General features: G+C 36.6%; 1 protein-coding gene across 2 annotated transcripts in view; it reads right to left on the minus strand.

Annotated features, from left to right (window-relative positions):
- The window catches only part of nudt14 (nudix (nucleoside diphosphate linked moiety X)-type motif 14), a 130,875-nt gene that overhangs the window by 83,327 nt on the left and 28,741 nt on the right, over positions 1-18,807 (minus strand). The window lies entirely within an intron of this gene.

An 18,807-nucleotide genomic window follows, 5' to 3' on the forward strand; every position in this document is an offset into this window, starting at 1 on the left:
AGACTCCATCTGTGGAAGGAAACAGCCACCATTGCTACTTCCAGCTACATGCTGTGACAAGGACACCCCCCTGCATACATAAAAATCCGGAATTGCTGGCGCCAGACCATACTGTTTAAAAAAAAAAAAAAAAAAAAAACTTTAGCTGTTGTTTAATACAAGGAGGAAGATATCAAAGAAAGAAATAAAAACACAGTATTAAAAAATTACACACTTTTTCTACAGAAAAGACTGGGATCCAAATTTACCTGGGGGAAAGATGTTCTGTTTTCCCTTACGCACATCTAGTCTAGCTCTCAATTTTTTTTTATCCTCCTTTCTGCCAGACAACTTCTGTATCCTATTTCTCTTTACAAAGGTACCAAACAAGTGCCTGTAGCTAACAGTTATAATTTGTTGTAGAGAGGGGTTTTAGGTTAGGTGTTACTCCAGTAAGTTTCAGACTTTTATATAACAATGCCTTATGGTACACTCTTTAATCAAATCTTCAGTAACTATTTCACCACTTGTCATGTAGGCCCTTAGTACCCATTTGCTTGCTGCATTCTATAGGAGAAGGAGTTTTCGCCTTAAATTGTTCTAAAAACCTACAATATGTCTACTCTTCTGATTTCACCTTAGGAGCAAGGATGGTGATCCCCATTTTCCCAAAATGAGCAGCAAATCAATCTGTTTTTAATTTAATCCTGGAGCCGTACTACATCAACAGCTGGCTTGTTACCAAAATTGCAGACCACCAATTAGATAGTACTGGGAGTTCACAAGGAATGCATGATAGATAGATAGATAGATAGATAGATAGATAGATAGATAGATAGATAGATAGATAGATAGATAGATAGATAGATAGATAGATAGATAGATAGATAGATAGATAGACGGACGGACGGACGGACGGACGGCAGGCATTTATTTTTACAGCAAATTCTCAATCACATTTATCATTCATTTTTTCACCTTCAGAAAATGACTTGATCATTTCAGTTCAGTTCATAGCTGCAGCATTCTGCTGAAATATCCATATTACTAACCGAGAATGGTAAACCGGAAGGCACAGACCCAGGTACACGGCGATGGACGCAGGAGACATAGTGCGCAGGCGCCTACAGCACACAGAAAAGAGGATTCTGCACTGCACCCAAGAGTCAAACAGAAGACCCTGCGGGGTCCGCAAAGGTCCACAAAGATAGTACGGAAGGCGCGAGAAAGTACGAAAGGCGCATGCGCCTACAACGCGCTTCTGAACTAAACGTCCACACTACACAGCATGGTCCGGGTAATAAGAATAAACGAACTCTCCGTATTAAACGTTCGGCATCCTCACACATTCAAACCATATAGCATATGTGAATCACATTACAGTGATGCATTATTAACAGTACAACCACAGAAAACGCTCCGTATTAACAGTAAGTGCAATTATCCATATTACTAACGGTAGACAACGGATAACTAATGGAGTCACGGTCACGGCTCCAAAACGATCCAGCTCAACTAACGGAGCTACAAAAACGAGCCCGCATAGATAAAATCATTAAACGTGGGCGCCTACAACGCGTGTCTGAAACCTTCGAAGCAAAACTGTCTCGGCTCCAAAACCAAACAGCTCGACTAACGGAGCTACAAACACGAGCCCGCATGGACAAATACAATGGACATAGACGCCTACAACGCGCATCTAAAACTGCGGAAGCAAAGCAGGCACGGGTTCAAAACGAAACACCACAACTGACGGAGATACACACACGAGCCCGCCTGGATAAAATCAATGAACACAGGCGCCTACAACGCGCGTCTGAAAGGCCGCAAGCAAAGCAGGCATGGCTCCAAAAAGAGAGAGCTCGACTAACAGGGCTACAAACACGAGCCCGCCTGTATAAAAACAATGAACGCAGGCGCCTACAACGCGCTTCTCAAACAACGCAACCAAAGAAGTCACGGCTCCAAAACGAAACATCTCAACTGACAGACATACAGAAACGAGCCTGCCTGAATACAATTAATGAACACAGGCGCCTACAACGCGACTCTCAAACAGCAGAGGCAAAACATAAACGGCAAAGAAAGGAACGACAAACAGCCGCTAAACAATTCCGCCAATTAGCTGACAACGCATTCTGTAATGAGTCCACTATTAATGAACATTCATTAGGATTAATGAATATCATTTGCTGTCATTGTCATTCATTTAACTTCCCTGAAGAAACAACTGGCACTACAACTAATGAGTTTACACGTTGTTACCAAAAAGGTCAGGTTAGACTGCCTCCTTTAGATGACTGTCCTGAATATCTACGGAAGCTTCTAACTAACAATGTACCCGAAAGTAAAAACTTTATGGACTGCATTGGATCCTACAACAGTTCATTTCCTTTTGTATCTACCGGGGTAAATATCAGGCCACCAGCTGGCAATGGCAGACCCTTCCTGAAAACAAGCAATACACAGAGCTGATAATGAGAAATGTCGCTGAAGTCATAAACGGTCACCCATTAGCTAAGTCTACAAAAGTACTTACAGGATCACATTCTAACAATACTGTTTTGATTCCTACAGTTGACGTTCCAAGTTCTTACCTGGAATTACCTTTTACACTTAAACAACGCCAATTTCCCATTAAACCTGCATTTGCCATGACGATCAACAAATCCCAAGGACAAACCATGGACAGAGTTGGCATATACCTCTCTGAGCCTGTACTTGGACATGGACAACTTTATGTAGCCTTCTCAAGAGTTCGGCGTTCATCTGACATTAAAGTTAAAGTTGTAGATACTCCATACCAAGGAAAACTCATTCAAGGACAACACACCATCTTTACTACAAATGTTGTGTATAAAGAAATATTCCAATATATCTTTCTAATGTGCCATGCTATGGGTTCTTTACTTTCTTTGTTCATCATCTACACCTTTACACTCCAATATATCTCATACATACATCAATGTATTTCGGGTTACCCTACACCAGGGGTTGGCAAGCGAAGCCCCCTAGTATATAATGAACTAACAATAGTTGCAACACATATAATTCAAAGTTTAAATGTTTGGTCACAGTTAATCTTCCTTGGCTTTAGTCTTTTGTCATGTAAAAACAAAATGTATGATGTTAAAATAAACATCTTATTTTCTATTTGAGTTTTACTGTCAAAATGAAAAATATGTTCAGTAGGAACTCCTATAAATGTATTCTTCTGGCTCCCACTGTCTGCCTTTCTACAAATTACAGACATAACTTTGTCTCTGGTATAACATTTAATGAGAGATAAGGAGAATGACGGTCTATTCAATAATTCCCTGTAGTGCCCAACAATTTTCAACACTATGATTAAATACTTTGACTCTAATTTGCACCCTCCTGCTGAGGTGTTTGCTTCCCCATACATATTATAATTACCCTTTATGATATTCGACACACATTCTATACATGCAACACCTCACCCTCACACCAACTGTCATGAGCTTTGGGAAATGACCGAAAGGACAAGATCATGGATACAAGCGGCTGAAAAGCACTTTCTTCACAGGGTGTCTGGACTTTCCCTTAGAGATAGGGTGAGAAGCACAGACATCCAAGAGAGGCTTGGAGTGGAGCCAGTGACCGTTCATGTAGAGAGGAGCCAATTGAGGTGGTTCAGGCATCTGATATGGATGCTTCCTGGTGGAAGTTTTATAGGCACAACCAGCTGGGAGGGACACTGGGGAAAACGCAGGGCCCACTGGGAGGTTTATATCTCCTAAATAGCCTGGGAAAACCTTGGGATCCCACAGCATGGATCTCAACTGGACCCAATCTCAGATAAGTGGTGGAAAATGAGATGAGATGAAATACAGCAATCTTTCCCACCACATCCTAGCATTTGCTCCTAATTATATTTACTTCTTCATATATTAACCTTTATCATTTTTTCTATCAGACTATATTACCTCTGGAATAGTCTATGACTTCCCGATATTTTGCTTAAAGTTACTCCTCATTTGGCAGCACAGTGACAATCAAATCCAATGCTCAATTGTTGTTAGTGTGAATTGGGCATGTTCTCCATGGTTTTGCATGTGGTCTGTGTCAGGTACTTCTGTTGTCTCTCACATACCCAAAGATCTAACATTAAATTAATGTGTGAGTGTGTACATGAGTTGCACCTGAAATGGACTTGTGTAGTTTATATGGTTTGTTCCTGTGTTGTGCCTGTTGCTGTTGTGGTATTCTATGTCCCTCATTACCCTGAATTGTATTATATTGGTATAAGAATGCTATAGTATGTCTCCTTATTTTTAGCACTAAGACACTGTCATGCATTTTTTTGTCATCCTCTCCAAGCTACTGTGACTTTATTAACTTTATAATGTATATTATTATTGATGTATCCATGTTCTGTTTATAAAAACTGTGTAGTAATTTGTTCCACACTTTAACAGCAGTCATCCATACTATCCTGCCTAACATTGCTATCTTGAGCATTCATTTTCTGTTAAATCATTAACCTTTAAGAAAACATCCAGCCTTTTTTTTAAATAATATCTACTAACGCATTTGAGATTTTCCACTCAAATAATTTCAGCATAGTTTTAAATGCCCTTGAAAAGGTTTCCAACTGACTGACAGATTTTAAAAGCATTATTGCAAAGGCACATTATTGCAAAGGCACACAATTCACACTGTCTACTCCAGAAAGGGCTTCAAGACAATTAAAAAAAAATGCTTACAAAAATCAGTCATACTCACCAATCACAAATATTCTGAAACAGGCTTTCTTATTCCCTCTAAAGTTATTTTAATGTACACTTATGCAACTTTGTTGTACATACTGCCTGGAATTCTCACCCTTTTCTGCTTATTTAGTCTATATGATCCAATTTAAATTATATTTGAATAAACATCTTTCCTCTCTTGTATTTTAAAACTGACATTCTTAAAATTTTACACTAATGCTCATTTTAACCACCGTCTTATACTTGCTTATCCCAAATACTAGAGTATTGATTCTCTCTGACCACCCACAAACCCATTTGGCTTTTGCAGGTTTAAGGATGTACACAAATATGATGTTACTTTTTACCTGACAGAGGCAAACTGACCTAATGGAACAGGTGTTCAACTATACAAAACAAAGCTACCAATTCAGTTTGAAGAAATGTACAACAAATGAATTACATTTGCATTGTACTTTGAGATAGTGTTGTTATGTGATGTGTGATGGAGCTCTACAAAATACTGCTTGTTGCTTTTTTGATGTTCTCTATGCACAAAACATAGATAAGACAGTCTGATGCTGAATGTATTCAAAAAGATACAAGTACAGCACTGACTACAAAATAACCTATAGTTTCATTAATGGACAAAAGTGTTGTTAAAGGGCAAATATAATTAGTAGCCAGAGACAAAAAATTTAAGGTACTTTACTTACAAACTTCCTAAGCAAATGTCCACATGCTGACATACTATGTAGTCTTACACCAGTATAACTGTCTAGCAAGAGCTAAATATTGTAACTGCTACTGGTGTTTCATACCAGAGTTAATTTCAAAGCAGGTGGACAGTTTCACATCAGGCTCCTACCTAATCAGACTAGCTAGGAGATGAGCCATGACCAGCCCAGCATAAACAAAGGATGCATAAAAAATGATACCCAAAAATGATACACAAATAAAAACAATTTTCTTCTTTTCAAAATGATACACAAATAAAAACAATTTTCATCTTTTCTTAAATTACCTGATATTCTGTAAAAAGTACCAGAAAAAGTGGTGCTGGTCATTTTCTGAATTAGACAAATTAGTTTGACTGAATAAATGCTGTTTGTTAAAACAAAAATGCCTTAAAGAACACAGCCAAGTGCCATGTTTGCTCTCTGTTTGTATAAGTGAGGGAGACATTGTCTACTGCTTAGCTTTAAATAGTGGCTGTTTTGGAGGGAAAGGTGTCGAAATTTTTAACTTAAGGTCATATTTGTATAGCGCATGTTCAAAGGTCTCTCCCTTACCTGCTCTGGAGGTGACAATGTAAACAGAAAATAAGTACACTATTACCTTTATTTGATTATGGGAGCCTTGGGAATAGGCACTTAGCGTATTTAAGAAAATGTTGCCACTTACCGAAAAAAAAGCACACATATGCACAAGAATGAAATAGTTTCTACACTCTGATCAGATCAGAGTCTATGAATCCTAAAAATCTATTCTGAGATAGAGTTTTCAGGAGTTTTGGGTTCCTAGCACAGTACCTCTTCAATGTGAAGAAGTTAATTTAGTTTCTAATGTTCAACAAATATGAAAACCTGATTTAGAACCTAATTATTAATATGTTGCAAAACACTTCTATCAAATGCAACCAGTCAGATAATTAACTAGAAATAAGTAGGTGCAGAGCAACGTTTCATATACATGTATGTAGTATGTGTGTGTGTGTATATATATATATATATATATATATATATATATATATATATATATATATATATATATATATATATATATATAAAGATAAAATATACAAAATTACTCAAATGAGGGGCTGGCAGGAGAAACCTTTCCACAGTAGAAAAACTTATTAAATGTCTAAGCATACTTTTAGTGAAATTGCAATTATAAACAACATCCAGAGTAAACTTGGTTTAAGAAACTTTGTTAGTAGTAGTGACATCCCTGTGTACTCTTTGTCAGTGCTAAAAAAAACAGTTTCCCTTAACCGTAATGGTTTAGAATGCCTGTGTTTACATGATCTTAGCAAACAGACATTTTCTGGTTTAATTAGACTATATGCACATTAGCAAACTTAAGTATAAAATAGCTAGACAATATGGTCTAGCGTAAAGATAACGATACCAGCACAATGTTTCCATTATCTGATAAAGACTTTCCTAATAATGTGCATCCCTAATAGAGTATGCTCTAAAACAACAATTAAATACATGCTCAGTATAATTCAGTGAGTAATTACAGGTGAGCAAAGTATTCCCTCCGATCCTGTGCTATTTGGTATTCATAGAGGCTTTATATCTTTATGAGTGCAGGCGATGTGCAACAGCTTTATATGTGCTCACAACACACATATTGTTTGGTGCCTACTTTTCAGAACAACTAGGTGCAGCTCATGCATGTGCAATACAGGTGATGCTTTTTGACCATTATCCAATGGTGTTTGAACACAATAATTTACAGTATATGGGTATTCCTGTATCAATAGACATTGGTTTGGGAGGCGGAATACACAAGTCTACATGACTAACAAACTACAAAAGACAAGTAAAACCATAAGGATACCAAGACATGTCCATGCAAATGGACTGAAACAATGTCATTTTAGCAAACAAACATTTGACTTGTTTAACTTCAGGGTAAAGTTATTTTAATCTGCTTGGGGAAGAACCAAAAATTAATATTCAGCTTAACCTTAACCACTGCATAGTAGGGATGAGAAGTCATCAATAAAGAAAACAACCATAACACAATACATTGAGATCAGAGTGGTGTACATTAGATTTGAAGAGTCATATTATCAGCTTCACAAAAAGTGCTTTGCATGGAACTCACAGTAGAACTACTACACCTCTAATCTGCCATGATCTGTCTATAGTACACTTAAAACTCATCTCTCTATAGCCAAAAAAAACATTGTAATATTGCTTATCTTAAAGATATTCACACCAGTAGCAAAGAATACAACCAAGGAAGAGCCAGTGTGAAGCAAAAATGCTGAAGAAATCTTTTCAGTTTTTTTATAGATAATAAGGAACTAGAATGTAAGAAATGCAGTTACCCTGAACATTCAGAAGACTCTGAAAAGCATTTCAGACACCAATGACCTTCTCTATGTATCATATAAGAATTATTATTATTATCATTATTGTTGCTGCTAACAACAATAATAGTAATTTTTTACAGACATCATAAACAATCAGGACAGAGTATACCTGTTTAGATATTTTTTCAGAGTTGGAGTACAGATATGTTATGTAGCTTGGGAACTGAACTGGCCATCTTTGAGCTTAAAGTTCAATGCCTTAGGCATTATTACCACTTTTACAGCACATAAATAAAATATTTTACTTCTAACAATCATCTGCTCTTCTACATCAGCAAACATAGAGAAATTAGTTTTCTAGCAACTTTTATATGATTGCAAATAAACAATAAAGGAGATAATTAAATCGACTAAATCAACACCATTAAAGATTTAAACTATAATAGCCAAAAAATGTAATACCTGTACTTTACTTCAATATTAAACATTAAAGCCTTACATCAGTTTAATTCAGTTTTCTTTAAATATATCTTAAATTTAGAAATGTAAAACACTTTTGGCCCATTTGTGAGAGCTTCACCTTAACTCATTTAATAATTCAAGCAGATATGCCCTTTAGAAGACCTACATAACACTGCACTCTGTGACAGAAAAGAATAAAACAAAAATAGTCCCATACGGATCAGCCCAGTATGTTTTTTGTATTGCCCAATTATAATAACAAAGGGCAAGGCTTTAGAATTCCACTTTCTTTAAGAAACATCTCTCCCTCTTTTTCAATCCCTTGAGGTCTCATTTTTATGGTATCTTGAACTTATCTTGGTGAGTGACCACAGATGGCAAATCCGCTCATTAGCACGGTGGCTTGCTGGGTCAGTGTGAACAGCCTACTGGGACGTTGAGAAAGAACGGGTGGAAAGATTAGCACAAAGAATTGAAGGAGTGAGACCTCGAAGTTAACATACTCCTCAACTACAATAAAGAGCTCTTGAAGACTCCTTTTTGGAGGTGCTTAAAATCTAATTATCATCTCATATCTACCACCGAGTTCAGGACACTGCTTCAACAGCTGTGAAAATAAAAATTTGTGTCGTGCTGTCATTTACAATAAAGGTCATTAATTCCCACAATGCAAACTTTAATTACTGAAAGGTAATTTGTTGTCTTTCCAGTGGATTTGTGCACTTCATTACTTATGCCCTTTTTAATAATACACTGAATAAAACAAAAAAGACTTCACCTTTTGATCTACATCTGCAATGTTATGTTTAGCTACAAAATATGAAATACACAGCATCATGGTCAAGAATAGCTGTTCATAAAGCTACAGTGCCACATGTGAAAACAAAAAACTATGCTAAAGACAAATTATTAAATCAGAGAAACCTGGAAAAATATAAGAAGAGAAGACATTGCAATATAATAGTGTACATATGTTACCACATCTGCAACACCTGATGCACTAAATGGAAATTGAACTATATATTAGTAGATTATATGGCAAGCAAATCATCTAAAAAAAATCTTTCATAATTCAGATAAAATAAATTTTAACCTTTCAATCATTAATTTTTGATGCTCTTAGAAAGTTTTCAAGCCAAGGTAGTGTACAACAACCTTCTTTGTCTAAAATAAAAGCAATTTATTTCTACCTTGATGCTACTCTCGTGGACAGGTTTATCCTAAAAGCACTTAAATACAAGACCATCCATCCATCCATCCATCCATTTTCCAACCCGCTGAATCCGAACACAGGGTCACGGGGGTCTGCTGGAGCCAATCCCAGCCAACACAGGGCACAAGGCAGGAAACAATCCTGGGCAGGGTGCCAACCCACCGCAGAACACACACAAACACACCCACACACCAAGCACACACTAGGGCCAATGTAGAAACGCCAATCCACCTAACCTGCATGTCTTTGGACTGTGGGAGGAAACCGGAGCGCCCGGAGGAAACCCACGCAGACACGGGGAGAACATGCAAACTCCACGCAGGGAGGACCCGGGAATCGAACCCAGGTCCCCAGATCTCCCAACTGCGAGGCAGCAGCGCTACCCACTGCGCCACCGTGCCGCCAAACACTCACTAAGGTACGCTAAATAACTAGGGAGAACCAGTAACAACATAAAGATGATGCAGAGCTGACAAACTGTAAGGCATTGCTAAGCAACAGAAACTTAATTTCAGTGTACAAGGAAAGGCTTTAAAGATATTTTTTCCCATACTGAAACAATTAAGGATTAACATTACAGATTTTCTTGGTTTTTTAACCTTTAGAAAGTTGCCCATCTATAGAAGGGTACATCCTAGCATTCTAAAACAATCACATCTTAAAAAGTATTTTTTTTTTTTTTTGCAAAATGGGTAGCATTTGAAAAACCTTGGCAAATTTGAAGTTCTTATGCGTGCGAGGGACATGACTCCTAATCTAATCCTAACTATGACTAACTTCAGTGCAACAAGGTACATTTCCCCTCCTGTTTTTCAATTATACCAAAGTTAGACTGAAGTATATGAAGGATGATTTTGGTTACAAGCAAGCCTGTACTTTACTCACTATAATTTTACACTACAGGTGACCACATCATTCTGGACATAATAAAATTCACTAGACTTTGCTCTCTTAATTAGTATGTTGGTCTGAACTTTTTCTCTCTTCTGGCTGGTCCTGCTGCTGTACAGATACAAGTAAGTAGACTTTATTATCCTCATTCACACTATGGCTATGCTGGCCAAACTGATCATTGTATAGTAAGGTATAATTTATTTTGCTGATTTCAAAGTCTTCATTGCACACTATAGCTGAGCAAGCCAAATTGGTCAGTGTATAGTTAAGCAAAATTCATTCTGCTGATTTCATTCTATAGCCGATGTAGCCAGTCTGGCTACAGTGTAACTAAATAGATTTTCTGTCTTTGATTTTTCAATATAGCTGAGCAGGCTAATCTGGGAATAGTGTAATCCACCAGATTTAGCTCTTTTTATTTCACTCTATAGCTAATATGGCCACTCCAAAAGTGAGCTGGCTTTACTCCTTTCATTCTACACTGCATCCTAGCAGCCTGTCCATCAACATTTACTGCCATCATTTCACTCTGTAGCTAAGTGAGTTCATTTGGCCATGGTGTGTCTAAATGGAATATATTTAGCTGATTTCCTCTTATAGGTAAACTGGTCATTTTGGATTTTACTTTACTGATTTCCTGTTATTGCTCAGCAGGCTGATCTAAACCAAAAGAAATCCATAAAATTTTTAACATTACTGGCAGGGGTATCTCTGCTGCTCGGGTGGAGACAGCAATTAATTTTCAAAATGAAATATAGCCTGTGGTCATTTCCTGTACAAAGAGGTAATCTGTGTAAAATAATGTGCAAGATAGGTTTAACACAATGGATTAGAAGACCAGGAAAAACAGACAAAAAAAAACAATCATTCAGCTTCATATATAAGATTTTACTTTATAGTTGAGGTGCTGGATATTGCCCCTTTGTGACTGAGTTAAATTCATTTTCTTTCACACTACAACTCAGCAGACAGATCTGGACACTGTACAATCCACCTAATTTTTCTATTTCACTTTAAAATGAGATAAATTGATTTCAGCGTGACTAGAAGCCCATCCAATTTGACTCTACTTATTTTCCCATATACCTGAAATGGCCAGATTGATCACTGTAACTAAAGCCCTGCTCGGATGGAATTAGTTTTACACCAGAAGGTGGTGTAAAGTTAGTGTTTCAAGTGTGCAGTAAGCGCCAGTACTCTGTACCAACATTTCCTTGTTCCAGGCCTATAAGCACCCATAGTTAATGTATATGTACTGGTGAGTACCATCAGCTCAGACCACATTAGCAACCCTCATTTAAAACAGTAATATGTCCGTTCACACCTCCAAGGGGGACAACTACCCCCAACCCCCCCCTCCCCCCCCATTTAAATATAAATTATGCATGTCAGTGTGTAATTCAGCATGGACAATAAGGTGTACCGTTGGCTCTTTTGTTACACTTCAGATACTGTGTAATTATTACCGGAGGACCTCTGTAATTTTAGTCTTGTCCAAATTGCTCAAATGACAGAATTTTACTCTCATATCAGTTTGTATAGGACTAGTTTAACCTGAGATTATTTTTACCGACTTTGTATAGAAGGTAAAAGGCTCTGTAATCTTTACCGTGGCATGAAGCACACTCCGTAAAAAGTTACAAACACAAGTGATTTGAATGGGAAATTACAGAGATACTCTTATAATAATTACCTCACCTCCTGATATAAAACTAATCCATTCTAAATAGATTAAGTCAATAGAATCCTATTAATTTCGAATTACAATAAACTGGAATTTATTCTTCTTGATTTATGTAATAGCTGAGGCGGCAAGACTGGTCACACTGTAATTCAATGAATTTTACTCTCTAGATTTCTCTTTCCAATTGAGAATAATGGTTTACACATAATGTAAAAATGATATTTACCATTACTGGACCTGGTTTCCTTCGCATAGATATTTTAGGTTGTTGTGAAGTCACTAATCCTGTGTAAACTTGATTTTTTTGTAGATTGTAGAAGTATCTTAGAGTACTAACTGTAATACAAGGTATCACAGCTGTTAATATATTCATAATTTGTGATGTCAGTTCAGGTCAAGTAGGCACTGAAACCTGTACTACATCTATAAGATGCTGTTCATGTGACCTAAACTGTGACCTCGAGTTTACTATTACAACCAAAGTTGAAGTGGCAAGGTTAAGAGTCAACATCTCCAAATTCATTGGGTTGGCTGTTCTTTCCGAGGGATGAACAGCTGCACATAGTAAGGGGTCATGTTTACAAGACAAAGTCGAGAAGAATGTGAAATTTTACAGTAGATTGAAGCTAAAGCTGCAGCTTTGCATTCCATGGTGATGAAGTTGGAGATAAGTATTTGAACAAAGTTGTCAGTGCACTGGTAAATGCATACCCCAATTTCAAAAATGATTATGACCAAAAGTATAGGGCCTCAGGTAGAATAGCAGTAATTATAACTCTGCATTTATTCTCTGTGGAACAGTGAACAGCTCAGCAATACAGAGGGATCTCTAAGTAGCAGCTATTCCTCTTTAATCAGAGGAGTAATGGAGGCACTCTAGGTATGTTCCACTTTGGTGTATAGGGCGAGAGTGTTAGAAATGAGAGTTCAGGGCAAATTCTGGACATGCTTTAGAGATAGAGTGTTGCAAATAACCTAGAAAAGCCTATAAGTCATCCACAATAATCAAAAATTTTAACAATGGTACATTACTCAGTTTTCTATCACTGCAATATTCATCAGTATATGTAAAGAAAAAGGAAGAATGGATAACTGAAAACTGAAGTAGACAGCAAGTCTAAGTATACTTAAGAAAATCTAGCAGGTTGAATGTAAGCAGATACGTTTAAACATACTTAAGTACAGCCCAAAACTATCAATCATGATAGCATCAGCAACACATTTGTGTGTACCTGGTATTACAGTATGATTTTAAAGAAATACAGGTATATCTTTAAATAAAATTTCCATTTTAATGGATTGAAATTAATCTGCTGCATTATGGCTTAGCTTATACTGCAGCAGGACAGATAAGGATTTATTAAATTGAGAGTTCTATTTTAAAGAAGTTGGGATATTCCATCCAATTATTATAGAGGCGCTGTCTATCTTCAGGTAACAATATTAAAAAATAAATACGATTAACAATATTAAAAAATAATGTGAGTCAAACTATAAAGTATTTATATAAGCAGCCACAGCACCATATTGACGGGGTATCACCAAAGTACACACAAAGCAAATGTTAATATATGTGATGTCCTGCCTGCTGTCAGCAAAACTGAGGAAAGGGCTTACCTGAAAATATAACTCATAGGTAATGTTCCACCAAAAATAATAAAAAGCAATCTTTGGGCTTTCACTATGACTGACACATACTGCATTTAATCATAAAAAATACCAGAAAGCATTTAAGCTTTATGCTGACAAAGGACTAGAAAAACATTCACAGTTCCCATCACCTTAGGTCTGACACAGTTAGAAGTATATTAACATTAAGAATGTTTGGTGTGGGCGGCACAGTGGCGCAGTGGGTAGCGCTGCTGCCTTGCAGTTGGGAAACCTGGGGACCTGGGTTCGCTTCCCGGGTCCTCCCTGCGTGGAGTTTGCATGTTCTCCCCGTGTCTGCGTGGGTTTCCTCCGGGCGCTCCGGTTTCCTCCCACAGTCCAAAGACATGCTGGTTAGGCGGATTGGTGATTCTAAATTGGCCCTAGTGTGTGCTTGGTGTGTGGGTGTGTTTGTGTGTGTCCTGCGGTGGGTTGGCACCCTGCCTGGGATTGGTTCCTGCCTTGTGCCCTGTGTTAGCTGGGATTGGCTCCAGCAGACCCCCGTGACCCTGTGTTCGGATTCAGCGGGTTGGAAAATGGATGGATGTTTGGTGTACTTTGAGTGCATGTATGGTTAGTGAGGTAGAGAGAGAAAGAATGAGGGGAAGAGAGAAAGTGTATTTATGAAAGTAAATTTCCTTGCATTTTACTTCAAATTAATTGACCATATTAAAGCAGAAAAGGACACTAATGCTTGTTGACATTCTTCTGAGTCTTTAAGGGTGCCAACTGCATGTCATTTAAGTCATAGACACAACTATCTTTAACTTCTACCAGTTCAGCCTATCCTAACCTCTCTGCCCTATGTTAACAAATAAACTTTTCCCGAAAAGGCCACAACGAAGGAGGAATGCCTACAAGAAAAGGTAAATTAATTATGAACAAAAGCTTATTGTTTAGATTATTTGTAATTTTTTAGAGACAAATGATATTGTTTGCCAAGTTTTGTGTTACATCAAGTAATAAAAACACAGAAAGTTACTTGATTGCCCTTTATTTTACTTAAAGCCTTTAATTCTAAAAATGGTTATAAACAGCAATATATAAATCATGAACAATTTAGTTATCAGCATTAACAGTTCTGAAGTTTCCTTACCTTTCAAATAATTCCATATATACAGAAATATTTAAAATAAAGTATTACAGATGTACGAGTTTTGGTATTCTGGACTGAATATATATTCAAAAATTAATATAAACCAGCTGGTCAAACTTTCATTTTTAAATGTTATAATTTCAAGGAAGAAAAAACAAACAAACCAGGCGCAAAACAGCTCTGCATAAATTAGTCTGAGACAGATTGCCATTACAGACTTTCTATTTAACAATTTCACACAACTGGCCTAGTTCTGTGTTTTAGAGTAGAATTCACTGCAAGACACTGAAGAGGAGATATTTACTTAAAATAAACAGCTTGAAATTAATTGCAGGGTGAAATCTGCCACTTTAAAGAACAGGAAGCATTTCAATAGTATACTTAACTGTTCAAAATATAGTAATGCACTATACATAAGCTTTCCGGTTGAATGCAAGTACTAATTATCTCTATTCTTTACAAACAGGACTCTGAAATTTACATTAATTGCATTTATTGTCATATTAAATATCTTTTATAACATATAACTGACAGAACATTGTTGTTTTGCGTTTTTGTAATTTCAGTATGAATGTGTTATATTTTTCTAAAAAGAACAGCAAAGAACTTTGATGAATTAGATAGCATCTCCTTGCAAATATTAGTTGCTATTATTTAAAACAGTAGTAGCATGTTTAAAATCGTATTGGCACTGAATTATCAACCTTACATCACCTAAAAACAGAGATTTTTCCAAAGCACAATGACTTATACACTAACTTTGATTTACTTATCCCAGGGGTTGAAAAGAACTCAGTGGCTACAGGATTTCACTAGAACAAGTCTCAGGTTGATTGATGGCATACTCTTTCATGCTTTCCCATGTATATGTTTATTCTGTGTAAAACTTTACAGAACACCTATTCATGTAATATATGTTTGGTTGTGATATATCTATCTAACAGGAAAGCACCACGATAAACAAAATATTTCTTTGTGTACATCAGTTGATACTAGCAGTAAAGTAGTACAATTGAAAATTTTGAGAACCACGGTTACCAACTTTACACCATGTCCAAATAAACAGGTTCACCAGAACAAAACAACCCATACTCTAACTCACATCTAGATAGATAGATAGATAGATAGATAGATAGATAGATAGATAGATAGATAGATAGATAGATAGATAGATAGATAGATAGATAGATAGATAGATAGATAGATAGATACTTTATTAATCCCAAGGGGAAATTCACATTTAAATATCTATCATATCTACTTACCACCAGGCAAGGAAAGTCACGTTGCTGCAAGCTTTCATTGACCATAGTCTCTTAATTAATGACTGAGAGCGTAGAGCAAATTATTCTCCTTGTATAGGCTCACTTCTTGCTTTCCTGTTTAATGTATTTATTTAGCTCATTTATTAACTCATTCAAGAAATTCTGTACTATGAAACCTTGTTGTGGTTCACTCTTTAGTTGACTCATTTATAATTTCTCTCACTTCGCTCTAAACAGGTACATATGTAAAAGGAAATCAATAATGGTTCATTTGCAAAGTTTAGTTTTTTTCCTATTTTTGTCCTTTTACTAGACTTTAATATTTTAATATAATAAACTACATAGCACAAAAACACACTTGCACAAATTATTTTGCTGTGAAATTGCAGTTTCTGAAATATCTCAGAAAACTCATGATTCAGGATTAACAGTGTAGCTAGTCAATCAATTAAAACTCTATCTGGCCATTCATTTATGATGTCACCAAAGGAAATGTATTCCTTACAAAGCGGAGTTGCTGGCAAAGACTATTCCCATTCTATCTGTTTAAAGAAATTGTGGTCTTGGGTTAAAAGCAGAAATTCATGGAGCCTTAAAACAGAAGGAAAAAGTAAGCAATTATTTTAAAGATTAACATAAAAATTACTTAATCATTGCACATTTAATAGGCTTATAGTTTATTACTTACACTTTGATGTTGCTTCAGAAGCAACAGCAACATCGCCAAATCACAGCATGTAGAGTTATATTTAACATACAAAAAAAAAACTTCACAGACTTACAAATTTCTTTGAAAAACATAACACAAAACATTTTATTGGTCATCGGTAATATTCTCAGAAACTGAATAACAAGTTTAAATAAACAATGAGGTCAGTAATTCTTATAAATTAGCTTCCAGTGAAGAGACTGACTGTAGCCCTAGACTGGCTACACTCACTGGCTAGCCCTGTCTGGTTATAGAATGTCTTCACTCCACCTCCAAGAGTTCCCTAATTACTGGAGTGACTGGATATGCAGGGAAGATATATAACAAACAGGTAGGCAATGAGCAACAATCAAAAGGAAATAACATAAGTTGAGCCAAATAAAGGGTAGGTAGCAGATCAACCAAAGACTGAAGCTACTGTAGATGCCAAACAAATGAAGTAAAGCAAGGACATGCAATGAGTATGCTATGTTTTGCCAATAAACTCCTTTCAAACTAAAATTGAGGAAAGTGAGAAAAAGCTTTGCTATGTTCTCTTTCCATTAAAACGTGCTAACATGAGCATGTATTTTTGAAAAAATGGTTCCCAGGCAGCAAGCCTGAGGCAATCCACTTGCATAAATCACAGAACTGCTTGACACTGATGCCCTGTTCTTCACAGCTCGCAAACCACTGCCTAATTTCCTGAACCACCCTCTAACCTATTATTTTCAAATCATTACTCAAGAGTACAGACTGGGGTGACTCTGGTAGTGTGTAAAGCAAGTTTTGTTAATTTGTTTTTACAATTTCAACTGGTCATTTAATCTTGTCTGACAAAGCCAAGGATTAGAGTAAATTAAAGTTTAACCTGGAGGTCTCACTCAAAGACCACTAAATATGTATCTTTTAAAGTGTACTGCAATTAGTTTTGTGAAAAGCAATTAAAAATTAATCTACATATTAACTGATAGATACTGACAGATCCAATCAGCACTGAAAAAGCTCAGAAGCAGATAGATAGATAGATAGATAGATAGATAGATAGATAGATAGATAGATAGATAGATAGATAGATAGATAGATAGATAGATAGATAGATAGATAGATAGATAGATAGATAGATAGATAGATAGATAGATAGATAGATAGATAGATAGATAGATAGATAGATCCCAAAAGTGAACTTCTCTTCTTTAGAGACTTCAGCCTGTGCAGCTTCCTTTTTTAGCCTTAGTGGATGTCTTGTTTTTTATTTTGAACACTGAAAGATAACATGATGTAATTAAGTAATAAATCCAGTGTTGGCTCATCCAAAATCTTTAAGTGATTGCATGGAAATGCCCCCCTTGAAAGACTATCCATTTGCAATGTTCTTTATTTTTTAAATAAACTGCATTTTGAAAGGCAATTCTCATAAAGCGAATATTACAGATTTTTTAAAAGGGGATTTGCACCTAGGTCAATCTCAAGGGCCACACAATGACTTGATGTAAGGTCAAGCTTCAAATACTTAAGAGACCCTTAAAGAGGCCACTGCAGATAGAATAAAGCCTATGGGAGAACAGAGGCATATAAAATCATTTGCTTTTGGAAGCTATTCAGCATTTTGAGACCTTGCTTTGTGCTTTCTCACAAGGAGAACACTAATGAGCAAGGAAGCTGAAACCATGCAGTCATATTTATTCAGACTCTGGGTGGCCTCTACATCTTAGTTTTTATAAAGCACTCATGAATTATAGTTGTGTTCTATCCTTAATCTAGAAAAGCCATTTTAGAAGGCCCTGATTAACAGAGAACAAGACAGGGAGTGACTTGCTCCAAAAGCCTGACTGTTCTTGGTTAGAGATGCTGGCTGCTAATCTTCAACTGCCAGCTTTCTTTGTGGCATTGAATCGGCACTGAACTCAGCATTACTTTCAAGGGTTTGTAAAGGACTGCCTAAGCATGAGAAGGGAGACCCCCTACTGGTAAAGCTCCAACCCCCAAAAACATACAGCATGCCTGACAATCGTGGCCTGACATGCAAGAGATGAGCTTCAAAGTCATGACCTCTCGATGCCAAGGGTCAGCACACAACTGAACCCTAGGGCAGCTTATCCGTTTTTTGAAATA

The sequence above is a fragment of the Erpetoichthys calabaricus genome, chromosome 16 (genome assembly GCF_900747795.2).
Source record: "Erpetoichthys calabaricus chromosome 16, fErpCal1.3, whole genome shotgun sequence".
NCBI lineage: Eukaryota > Metazoa > Chordata > Cladistia > Polypteriformes > Polypteridae > Erpetoichthys > Erpetoichthys calabaricus.